Here is an 8,292-nt window from a genome sequence, read left to right as displayed (position 1 = left end):
TCTTCTCCTCTTCCCTCCGCCCCACCCCCCTTCCCTAAATGAGCTATTTGTAAAACACAGAGCCCAGTGCCTGGCACATAGTAGTTGCCACATAAGTGCTTATCCCTTCCCCTTCCCTCATCACCTCGCCCCCAAGTATCTTAGCTTTCCTGGTGGAATGTAAGGTCCATGGGGACAGGCACTGCTTCTTTTCTAAACTTGGCATCCCGAGCACGCAGCCCAATGCTTAATACACAGAAAGCACTTGATAAAGGTTTCTTCCACTCCTTCGTGTAGAATGTGACGTTTAATCTGAGCTTTGAAAGAAACTAAGGATTCATCTAGCACCTACGTATTAAGGTACTTAGTCTTAGTACTTTCCCCCACTTCAACCTGTGAAATGGGTTAGCATCGTTCTCTTCATTTTACAGATAGGATGCTGAAGTGTAGAGACTAAAAGCTACTAGAGCATGTCAAGGTTCGGATAGGGGACCTGGGAGCCTGGGTTAGGGAGGGGAGGGGAATTTGGGGGTCCCTGGATCTGGGGAAATAGGATTCTTGGGCCCAGGGCCCTACTTGAAAGTGATTGCTATTAATTGGCCTTTGTACACATGGTATAAATCCTATTTGAAATCAGGTAAGTATGTAACAATTCATGTTGACACAAAGTGTAAATTAGGGGCAGCTAGGTGGCACAGTGGATAGAATGCCAGCCCTGGAGTCAGGAGGACCTGAGTTCAAATTTGACCTCAGACATTTACTAGCTGTGTGACCCTGGGCAAGTCCTTAACCCAAATTGCCTCAAAAAAAAAAACCAAACAAACCCCAACAAAAAGCCAAGAATAAATTAGAAGCTAATTCTTGGTTTCAAGCAAGGAAGGGGAAGGGCAGAAGTCTTTCCTTTTTCTTCTTTAGGGAATTTGTTTTAGGTGAAAAGCTTTACGTTCAATCGCAGTTGCTCTGAGCCTGAAGTTAGGAAAATTCCCACCGTCTAGCAGAGATTAAGCTTTCTACCCAACCATGCGGTTGGGGCAAAATTCAACATACTGGAAACATTTTGGTAACCAAACAGTGGACAACAGATCATATTATAGTATTTGGGGCTAGAACAGTGTCTACATAGGGACCTGGAGCTTCCTGCAGCAGTGTCCTCCTCTCCCAAGTTGCCAGTAGAACCAAAAACATTCCTTCTAGCCAGAACTCAGTCCTACTTTGCTCCCAAACTCATCCTCCAGTTCAGACACTCATAATCTCATTCCACCCCTCTCCAGCCCGCCCCCATCCTCATTAACATACACGTTTCAGATATGCTGAGATAAAAGCTCTCTCTTTTACACAAATTGCTGAGGGTGGGATCCAGCCTCTCTTGTAAAAGTTTTGATTGATTCAAGGAGGTATGCAGATACTGTTCTTATTCAGTTCTGATTTTCAGATTTAGTCAAAAAGTGTCCTTCTCTAGTCAAAGCACCAGGTTTTACATCCGAATAATTTTTCACCTCATCCTTACACAACTTGTTTTTTTTTTTTGGGGGGGGGGAGGTGGAAGGGAAAGGGGACCTAGGGACAGCATCTACCCTTTCCCCTACAAAATGAGAAGAAAACAGAAGGCCAGAAGAAACCGTAGGCAGGCCAGACAGCTTTGAAAATTAGAGGTTGAATTTATTACTTTAAAAAGAAAAGCAAACTCTACATAACAGAGATTTGCTGTACACCGTGTAAGCCTCTCCTATTCTACAGTTTATATGGAAGCATTTATTTTTACTTGATTTACTAAGTCCAGAATTTTTTTTAAATGAAGTGAAAAAAAAACCCTACTCTGTAGTTTTTCATTTGCTGTATTTCTGTATATAGTCAAGTCAAAAAAACATGTATTAAGTGCCTACTGTGTGCTAGATATTGTGCAAAACCAGTCACTGCCTTTGAGGCGTTCCAAGTCATTCTCTATATTCTCTGTACATGCAAATGTATAGAGAATAACAAATGTATGTGTTTCTCTGCATACATGGTGCTTCCTCCATTGCTTCCACTGTAAACTCCTTGAGGTTAGGCACTGATCGTTCCAATGTAGTCTTTGCATCCCCAACATAGAGCACGGGGCTTGGTTGCTGACTGATGGATTCCATCCACTGGCAGAACTCAGGTGGTAGAACCTTCCTCCAGGGAGGCTGGTCCATAAGTCCTTTGAACTCTGGGTTCACCCAGCTTTAGAGAGTTGCTGATCAGCCACAGGCGGACACAAAGGACTCAAGCATAGTGATGTCATTTTGGTGCCCTTCGAGAACGAAGGATAACAACCAACCAAGAGAGTTGCCTAAGGACCCTGAAGAATGAAGTGACTGGCCCCAGGTCACACATCGGAATTTGAACCCAGATCTTCCAGACTCCCAGTCTGCCTCAGACACTTTCTAGCTGTGTGACCGTGGCCAAGACACTTAAAACTTGGTTTGCCTCAGTTTCCTCATCTGTAAAATGGGGATGATAAATAGCATCTACCTCCCTGTTGTGAGCCTAAAGTGAAATAATATTTGTAAGGTGTGGTCTGCTTTGCAAACTCTAAATGCCTTGTATAAATGCTAGTTATTATCATCATTATCTATGATAGGATGCTGTCCTTTCTGGAACTAGTGGAACCCATTTGCTTTTGTTCCTTTCTCCCTTTGGAACATTTTCAATTTCGTTTTTACTCTTTCATATCTTTTGTCTTTAACATCACCTTTTTTTTCTAAACAAGTCTCTTTCCACCCCTTTGTAACAAAAAATACAAAAAGATTAGCAAACTAAAATCCAATCATCACATCAAGTGATGACGTTGATAGAATATGTAATGTTCAACATCTCTTAGTCCTTTTTACTCAAGTAAACAAGGGAGAGATCTCTTTCTTTTTTATCAATATATTTTATTTTTAATAGTATTCTTTTCCCAATTGCATTTCAAGGCAATTTTAGCATTCATTGTTTTTTCTTTTTTTAGGTCAGTGGTTTTTTCTTTTTTTTAAATTTATTTAATATTTTTAGTTTTCAGCATTGATTTTCACAAAAGTTTGAATTACAGATTTTTTCCCCGCTTCTACCCTCCCCCCACTCCAAGATGGTGTATACTCTGGTTGCCCCATTCCCCAGTCAGCCGTCCCATCTGTCACCCCACTCCCCTCCCATCCCCCTTTCCCTTTCTTTTGTAGGGCAAGATAAATTTCTGTGCCCCATTGCCTGTGTATCTTATTTCCTAGTTGCATGCAAAAACTTTTTTTGTTGTTGTTGTTTTTGAACGTCTATTTTTAAAACTTTGAGTTCCAAATTCTGGGAGAGATCTCTTTCTAAGGCAATCTTGATCCTTATATTGACACAGCATTCAATATTGTTGGCTCCTTGTACATTGTCGCAATCATTATGTATATTGTTTTCTCGTCCACCTTCTCTACCTTGCCTCCAAACGTTGATATAAGTCATTCCCTGCTGCTCTGAATTCTTTTTTTTTTTTTTATGGTGTTAACTGTTTCATTACATCCTAGAATCCACAGCATCAAGGTCAGCTACTGCACTGATGGTAAATTCTTCAACTTGAAAAGGCCACAACCCAAGACCAAAGTGGAGGGAGAGATGGTGCATGATTTGTTCTCAGATGACTGTGCATTCATTCAATGCAGCTTCTGAAGCTGTGATGCAACAAGGTATGGACTGATTCTCCTCTGCCTCTGCTAATTTTGGCCTGACGAAGGAAAGAACCAAGAAAACACAGGTGTTCCATCAGCTACCACCACACTATCCATACATGGAACCTTCAGTTACAGCGAATGGAGAAGTTTTGAATGCTGTGGATAAGGTCACTTACCTTGGTTGTGTACTTTCCAGGGATGTACCTGCTGATAATGAGGTTGACACACACATTACCAGAGCTAGCTCAGTGTTTGGGAGAAAATAGGGGAGAGAAGAGGTATTAGACTGACTACCAAACTGAAGGTCTACAGAGCCATTGGGCTGTATTGTGAAACCAGGATGGTCCACCAGCTCCATGCCAGGAAACCAAGTCCCTTCCATTTGAATTGTCTTAGGAAGATTCTGAAGATCACCTGGCAGAGTAAGATGCCGAGGTCTTTTCTCAAACTAAACTGCCAAGCATTAAACTCTACCGCAGAGAGCACAGCTCTGAGGAGCTGGCCATGTTTTTCTAGTGCCAAACATATGCTTACCAAGAAGACCATTTTATGGGGCACTCGCACAAGGCAGGCACTCACATGGAGGCCAGAAGTGATACAAGGACACTCTCAAGGTCTCTCTGAAGAACTCTGGAATCAATCGAATGACATGGGAGACACTGGCACAGGACCACCCAGCGTGGTGTGTCCTCATCAGAGAGGTGCTCTATGAGCAAAGCAGAATTGGAATAGCTCAAAGAAACTTAAGATGCACAAATTTAGAGAATCCACGTAACTGTTCACATGGACTATTTGTGCCAACCTGTGGTAGAACATTCCATCTGATCAGCCATAGTCAGACACGCTATATGTAGCATGACTCTAACATAGTGATGTCATTGTGGTCCTCTTTGAGAACTAAGGACAACCATGAGAATCCGGTTTTTTTTTTTTGGGCAGGGCAATTGGGGTTAAGTGACTTGCCCAAGGTCACACAGCTAGTACGTGTCAAGTGTCTGAGGTCAGATTTGAACTCAGGTCCTCCTGACTCCAGGGCCAGTGCTCTACTCACTGTGCCACCCAGCTGCCCTGAGAATCCATTTTTACAAAACCTTGCCTTACATTCAATTTCCCAGGAACTCGGTGGCTTTGTTTCACAGTCAAGTTCAATCCTTTGCCTTCCCCAGTCTAACGTGGTCCTACCTCTCCAGCCTTTCTTCTCCACTATGTCCTAGCCAAAGTGGGCAATTCTCTGCCCTTCCTACCCCCCCTCCAAACAAGCCCTACTCTTGTTCTCCTCTCCCCCCACCCTTCCTCCTTGGACCTTTCCCTAGCTCTGTGTTTGTACCCTTATGCATTTTTATGCCCTATTTTGCCTTATCCTTAGTTCTCTGAGTTTGTGTCTTCTCCTAGCGGCCTCTCCCTGGCCCATAGCAAGGAGGAGGAGACCCAGAATCCTTTTCTAGGGGTGAGGACTTTGCTCTTTTCTTGGCAGAACTGAATCTGCCCTAAAATCCCAGGCCCTGTGATGTGAGAGGAAGCTGACGATTCAGCCCAGAAACTAGACAGTCACGGCTTCCAGGATGTGACAGTGTCCGCCTGCTGTTTGCCTGTTCCCAAAAGGCTCATTCGGGAAGTTGAGGGGCCTGGAACTCAGCTACGTGTCCTCTCCTTCTTCTGGTACAGAGAGTGGGGGAAGGGGCTTTCTCACCAAGCCCTTCTCCTCACCCAAGCTCTGGTCCCAGAGCGCTGACTGACTAAAGATAAATATGTCCTTCCTAGAGCTCTTTAATTTCACCGTTATCACTTATTAAGTAATTTAATCTAAGAAGGCTCAGAGAGGTGTGACTCACCTGTGGTCGAGTTAGTGATTGAGAGAGGTGGAGTATTCCTGACTCCAACTAATCCTACCAGGTAGGAAGTACAGAGAAGCTTATCTCCAGTTGGGGAAGCTAATGGTCAGAGAGGGGAGGTGACTTGCCCAGGGTCACACAGTAAGTATTTGAGGTAGCATTTGAACCCAAGTCCTCCTGACTCCAACTCCAGTACTATTAGTTACTTTGCCTTCCTTTACAATATCTTGGTGAGGTAGGAAATACAGGTAAACTTATCTCTGTTTTATAGATGAGGAAACTGAGGCTCAGAGAGGGAGTCACATAGTTCAGTAAATGTCAGAGTGGGAATTTGAACCGGGATCACCCACCTGCCTGTTGAGAGCATCTTTCCAAGATACCTTCTTGCCTCCACCCCTTGTCTAGTTTTCTCTGTTGTAGTCCCACGTCTCAGAGGCTTTTCCTTGGGGTTTTCTGACCTAAGGGAATCGGGGTGAAGGAGTGGCTGGGGGTGGGCCTGAAGAAGCCCCGGGGCTGCCCAAGGCTCTACCCCTTGGCCCTCTCCCCAGGCTGAACTCTCTCTCACTCCAGGCTGGCCACAAGAGGCTGGGGCCTGGGTTTGCCTCCTCTGGCTTCCTCCACAGAGTACATCAGTTGTCATCAGGACTTGAGCTGGGTCAGGTAATGGAAGCGGTGTACAGGCCAGCTTCCTATCACCTGTAGAATCCGGTCCAGAATCAGGTGGAGGTGCCGGGTCAGGTCAAAGCTGGCACCAGCTCCCTTTCCTTTTGAGGATGCTTGGCCCTTTCCCCAGGGCCTGCTACAGCCTGTAGTGCAGGGGAATGGGAGGAAGGAGTCCCTGTGCTGGGAGGCAGAGGTTAGAGAGTTGACCTCTGCCACTGACCCATCGTGAAGCTCTGGGCAGGACCTGTACATACCCGCCCTCTTTGGGACTCCTGATGGCTAAAATGATGGGAGTGTACCAGGTGAGCTCTGCTCTTTTTCAGTGCTAAATCTGAGAAGCAGACAGAGCACCTGTGGTCCTATCCCTGGGACCTCGGGTCACTTGCCATGCTGCATTTTGATTTCTCCCCATCTCCAGGGTCCCTGATCCCATGATTCCAGAATCCCAAGATCATCAGACTAAGAAGGGGCCAGGGGTCATGCTTGGGCCTTTCTTTGTATCCAGCACTTGGCATGCTGTCTGTCACACAGTGAGCCCTTACAACATCTGTGAGGACAATGCTAATCTGTGAGCCTAGGCCTGGGTCAGAGTAGAAGTCCTAGGGCAGATGGGGCTTTGGGAGGACAGGCACCCATAGAAGGCTCCACCTTCAGGAAGGGGGACTAGAAGCCATGGGGATGTTCACCCTTTCGATCCTGTCCAGAAGCTTTATTCCAGGCCCTTTCCTTGGCCTCTCTCGGACTTTGGTCCCTGATATTCAGCTGGGGTGGGGCTCAGAAGTCATTCATCCTGGGAATCCCAAGGTCTTGCCAGGTATGGGGGAGGGGAAATCAACAGGGAGTGTGGCAATGGTGGGCCATGGATGGGAAGGTCCAGCGGGGCTTATCACTCTCCCCAGGGCCTGAGAGGAGGAGAGAAGATAGGGCAGGAGCTCCTGGGCTCCCTACAAAGCCCTACTCCAGCCCCACCTTGGCATCCAGGGACCACTATGTCCTGAAATAACCCCCAGAACTCAGTATGATTTCTTCTTCCTTGGGTTGTTTCTTACTTCCTTTCCCCAGCCCCCTGCCAACCTCCAGCCCTGACTGCTTCCTCATCTCTTCCTTCCCCTTTATACAAGGTCAAGCATGCAGACTCTGATCCCCAACAAAGGCTGGGCAAGCTCGTTAGCAGCTTCCAAGGCCAAATAATAGCATGCCCTGAGCAGCTCCACGTTTGCTTGTGAACAAACAGGATGAGGACAGCTCGGAGGAGAGACGTTCCACCAAGTCCAGGGACTCAGATGAGGCATCTCTGACTCCAGGCATCCAAACCTCCTCAGGCTCCTCATCTCTGCCCCAGAATTTCCCAAACTTGGTCACGGGCCACCCTGGAGGCATCCCTGGGGCCCACATCCCATTAGTCACCGCCTCCCCCCATCTGCCTCCTTTTCACTCAGAGCCCAGTCCAGACCTTTACCTTCTCCCCAGGACTACTGATCTTCAGTCTCCACTCCTTCCTCTTTCTTCTTTCCAGCCAGCCCTCCACACTGCTGACAGACAGACAGACAGAGGCTCTTCTGCTCCAGAAGCTTTCAGGGCTCCCCCTTCTGCAGCTGGAGGGCAGATTTTAACGTTACTTCCCCTCACTCCACCTCCCAGCCACATCAGCTGACTTTCTATTCTCCTACCTCTGGGGAATGTTCTCCCTCCTCACCTCAAGGACCACCTCCTCCAGGAGGGCCGTTCTGATTTCCCCAATTTGTAGGACCCTCTCACCTCCGTTCCCCTATGTTGTTGTTCAGTTGTGTGTTGTTCTTCGTGACCCCAGTTGGGGTTTTCTTGGCAGAGATACTGGAGGGGTTTGCCATTTCCTTCTCCAGCTCATTTTACAGATGAAGAAACTGAGGCCAACAGGGTTAAGTGACTTGCCCAGGGTCACACAACTAGGAAGTGTCCTGAGGCTGGATTTGAACTCTGGTCTTCCTGAGTCCAGGTTTGGAGCTCTATCCACTGCACCACCCAGTGGTCCAGCTTCCCCTGCCCCATGTTACTTTGTATTTACTTTCTTGATTTGACTTATTTATATACACACTTTTTTGGTAAGGGAGGGCAGGAATGGGTAGGGCTGTGGTGTTTCGAATTTATCCCTGGCCCCTAATTTATTCCTTTAGCACAGAGTAGGT

The 8,292-nt window shown here is 46.7% G+C and overlaps 1 long non-coding RNA gene across 1 annotated transcript; it reads right to left on the bottom strand.

The window, feature by feature from the left end:
• Positions 1 to 3,256: 3,256 nt before the first annotated feature.
• LOC118852677 lies at positions 3,257 to 7,670 on the bottom strand. The gene is made up of 3 exons (XR_005010619.1): positions 7,587 to 7,670; positions 5,815 to 5,922; positions 3,257 to 3,685 (listed from the first exon to the last, which is right to left on the bottom strand). It is a non-coding gene; the product is annotated as an uncharacterized LOC118852677 (long non-coding RNA).
• Between the last annotated feature and the right edge of the window lie 622 nt (positions 7,671 to 8,292).

This window comes from Trichosurus vulpecula, chromosome 6 (genome assembly GCF_011100635.1).
Source record: "Trichosurus vulpecula isolate mTriVul1 chromosome 6, mTriVul1.pri, whole genome shotgun sequence".
In the NCBI taxonomy this organism is placed as follows: Eukaryota; Metazoa; Chordata; class Mammalia; order Diprotodontia; family Phalangeridae; genus Trichosurus; species Trichosurus vulpecula.
Note: the sequence above shows the minus strand (reverse complement) of the source record. Positions and strands in the feature narration are given on the sequence as shown.